The sequence below is a fragment of the Lindgomyces ingoldianus genome, assembly GCF_010093535.1.
Source record: "Lindgomyces ingoldianus strain ATCC 200398 unplaced genomic scaffold BDR25scaffold_64, whole genome shotgun sequence".
NCBI lineage: Eukaryota > Fungi > Ascomycota > Dothideomycetes > Pleosporales > Lindgomycetaceae > Lindgomyces > Lindgomyces ingoldianus.
In genome coordinates, this window is record NW_022985225.1 from 274542 (window position 1) to 279282 (window position 4741).

Sequence of the window (4741 nt, forward strand, 5' to 3'; positions counted from 1 at the left end):
TAGCGCAGTTATAAATAAGAACTCTAACATAATAAAAATTAATTTAAATTATGCTCTAGTTAGTTCTAGAAAGTGTAAAGATTATAAAAAAAAAAGTTAATGTTTTAAGTGTAGTAAGCATAGTTATATTTTCTAAAACTACTTTATTCCCTTTTCTTAAGTCTACGCAAGTAGCGCTGCTAGTACTTATTAAAAATTTTTACTATTTTAATTTTATTTTTATAAAGGCTTTAACTTATATTTAAGCTTTAATCTTTTTTACTACTTTTAACATAGCTGCAGCTATAGTAGTAAAAGCCTGTAAAAAGGCTTGTCCTAGGGCTAAGTTGCCCCCTAGGACTAATTTAACACTAGATCTCTGCTAACTTATAGGCTAAGTCCCCTACTAATAACTAGAAGTACTAAGTTAATATTCTTATATATTTATAATAAGAAACTATATTAGCTTTAATATAAGCTCTTATTAACTTAGAAGTAAATAGCATAAGTTACATTAATAAAGAACTAGCGCATAAACTAAATCTTTAATTAACACTACTTACTTAAATAATTTACCTAACTAGATTTAATAGAAAATAACTTAAAAAAGGTTTTATTTTTTATACTACAACTGTTATAATTACCTACTAACACTATAAAAAGCAGATTAAACTCTATGTAATAAACATAGAATGTTATAACCTAATTCTAGAATAACTATAGCTGTATTAGCATAAGGTTGCCTTTAATTACTAAAAGTAAGTTCTAAACTTTAACTTTTTCTAATACTAAGATATATGCTTATGCTTACACCTAAACAACACCTAAATAGCACTTAATATAGAAGGTTTTTAGACCTACTCTTTAATAACCTAAAAAAGAACTACCTAAGTAAGGCTAATAAGCTAGGCCTTTTACTAAAATAGGCTATATAAAATAATTTAATAACTGCTTAAACTTAAAGAAAAAAAAGCTTTTAAGAAACTTTTACTTACTTAATTTAAACATAAACTAGGACTTAAACAGCAAATAGACATCTGCTACATAGGACCTACTTTGTTTATAACCCTAGCTTAATAACTAGATTATAAAATCTATATAGTTATAATTTCTAATATAGACTAAGCTTTAGCTCCCTAAAAACACACTAACTTAAGAATAATAGTCCTTTAAAACTACTACAACCTGTTATATGTCTTCTTCTAAGACAAGTCTAATAAGCTTTTAATATAATATTTGTATAATTACTAGATAACTCTTAAGCCTAGTAAACAACCTAGTTATAGGCTACTATATAAGATGTTGCTAAATAAATTAAAAGTGCTTTAAAAATACTTTAATAAAAACTTAAAAAAAGAGTTTATTTAAGCTAGCTTTTTACTAGTAGTGTTACTTATACTATTTATAAAGAAACCTAAGAGTAGGCTTTAATTCTATGTTAACTACTAAAAACTAAACACTATTACTATTAAAAACTAATACTTAATTTTTTTTTTACAAAAAACTCTAAGCTAACTAAGTAAAGTAAAGTATTTTATAAAGTTAGATATTATTACTGCCTTTAATAAGCTAAGAATAGCAAAGGGCAATAAGTAGCTAATAGTGTTTTAGACCTAATATAGACTATTTAAGTACCTAGTAATGCCCTTTAGCTTAGCTAACACGCCTAGTACTTTTTAACATTTTGTAAACAACTTGCTCTAACCCTACCTAGACATGTTCTGCACTACATATATTAACAATATTCTAATCTATAGTAATAGCCTTTTAGAGCACAAACAGCATGTACGCCTAGTGCTAAAGGCTATAGAAGAAGTAGGTCTATAACTTAACATAGACAAATATAAGTTCTACTAATTAAAGGTTACATATTTAGAATATATAATCTCTATAAATAGCATTTAAATAAACCCTATTAAGGTTTAGACTGTGCTAGATTAGTAATACCTAAAGAATGTAAAGGATGTTTAAGCCTTTATAAAATTTGCTAACTTTTATAAATAATTTATTAATAACTTCTTATAGCTAGTAAGCTCTATAATTACACTTACTAAAAAAAAGGTTTAATTTAACTTTAACTTAAATTACTAATAGTTTTTTAACTAGCTAAAGAAAGCCTTTACTAAAGCTCTAATACTCTACTACTTTAACTCTAAACTACTAATACTTGTAGAAGCTAATGCCTTAGACTATGTAGTAGCAGAAGTTTTCTTCTAGACTAAGCTAGATAAGACTATTAGGCCTATTATATACTTTTTAAAAAGAATAAGTCCTACAGAAGGTAATTATAAGATTTATAATAAAAAATTACTTACTATAGTATACTACTTTAAATAATAGCAACCTAAACTAAAAGGTGTAGCGCATTTAATATAAGTCCTATCTAACTATAAGAACTTATAGTACTTTGCAACTATAAAATAACTTAGCTACTAATAAGCCTATTAGTCTAAATACTTATTTTATTTTAATTTTAAGATTACTTATTATCCTAGTTAAAACAGAGGGAAACTAGATGCCTTTACAAGGCAATCCTAAAACATCCCTACTTAAGAAGAAGTGTAAAAGGCTTAACACTAAACTCTACTTTAACTTAAGCTATTTTTAGACTTTAACTTAAATAAAACAGATTAGATAATTAATTAGATTATTACTAATAAGTATCTAAATAATAAATTTATTTAAAAAACCTTAGACCTGCTTTAAAACAGCAATAGTTAGTTAAAGAAGGTAACACTAGCTAACTATAAAAACTAAAATAGTAAGCTATATTACTATAACTAACTTATAATCCTTAATTCTAATAAACTAAGAATTAAACTACTCTAAATTATACACAACTTGCCTATTAGAGGACACCTAGGCAGAGGAAAGACTCTTAACCTACTACAGAAAGAGTACTACTAGCCCTGCATGTTCTATACTATACGCTAATACATATTATGTTGCTATACTTGCTATAAAGTAAAGGCCTCTTAAGAAAAGTATAATAGCCTACTTAAACTGCTTTTAATCTTTAAACAAGCTTAAAAAGACATATTAATTAATTTTATTATAGACCTACCCCTATCTAAAGAGTACATAAATATTATAGTAGTTATTAATTACTTAACTAAGTATTAACACTTAATACTATGTTCCTCTATAACTACCTCTAATATAGCCTAGTTATTTTACTAATATGTATAAGTTTACTATAGCCTGCCTAACATAATTATATTAAATAGAGGTACACAGTTTGTCTTAGCCTTCTAGGACAAACTCTGTAAATAGCTCTAAATTATCCCCTATTTATCTACAGCTTTTTACCTAGAGACTAACAGCTAGACTAAGAACATAAACACTGTAATAAAATAAGTCTTATAAGTGTACATAAACTACTAGTAAGATAACTAGGTAAAATAGTTAGCTACAGCATAGTTTAAAGCTAATAACATAACATCTAAATTAACATAAGTATCTCTGTTCTTAGTAAACTATAGATACTACCCCTAAATAAAATTTAAACTACTTATAAATACCCCCTAACTAACTTATTAATCTGTATAAGTAATAAATGTAAATAGACTTATTAATAAGATCTAAAATATATCTAAATATATTTATAAAAAGCTTACATAGGCTTAAGCTTTTTAATAAGAGTACGTAAACTAATCCTAAACTCCTGCCCTTGCGTATGCAGCTAGCAAGAAGGTCTAGCTAGACGCTAGAAATATCTAAATAAACTAATAATTAAAGAAACTTAATTAGAAGAACTTTTGCCCCTTTATAGTAGCCTATATAGTCTTATTACACACTTACTAATTAATTCTACCTAACAGCATAAAGATACACCCTGTGTTCTATGTATTGTTACTGCGCTAAGCAGCCTCTAAATCTAACTATCTACCTAGACAGCTAAACTTACTACCTAAACCTATTATTATAAACAACAAACTAGAATATGTTATAAAAGACATTAAATAAATCTAGTTTAATAAGAAAAAACATATCTATAAATACCTTATAAAATAGACTAGATATAACAAACTGTTATAGGAACCTACAGAAGCTCTATAAAAGAACTCTGCAGTAACCTAATTCTACGCCTAATACTTATTTAAACTAAACCTGTACCCTAACAAAGACAACCTAATGCTAAAACTACTAATGTAAAGGATTCCCTTCCTAATAAGAGGGGGGGTACTGTTATAGTATCCTCCCTAGATCCCAGACATAACTGTATTAGACGTGTACTAGAGTATTATTAGTGCACATCTAACATAAATACAACATAATATAGACATAAACTTAAGCATAAACTGCCTTAACACTAACTAAACCTAGAATAGGCTTAATTTATACCTAAAGCGCTTAGACTTCTAAGCTAAGTATTTAATTACTAATTTCCTTTTAAACCTTTCTGTTCCTTACACAACATCTTGTACCTACTATAATACCTCACGTAGTAATTAAACTAGACCTCTGTGAAGCTCTATAACCTTACTTGTGCATAATCGTGACAATCTTCTTTTTTTATTTATATTTTATTAAATCTATCTTATACATTAAACTTTATAAAGTATAGAGTTTTTTTTAATTATTTTATAATATCTTTTATAATTAAAAGACAAAACTAGTCTTAAATTATGTTATTATTTAAAGTTTAATAGTCTTAATAGATTTAGATTTTTTCTTCTTTCTTTTTTACAAAAACTACTGCTAAGGCAACTAGGCTATAGCTTTTCTAAATATAACTTTATACTAACATTTAATTAACATA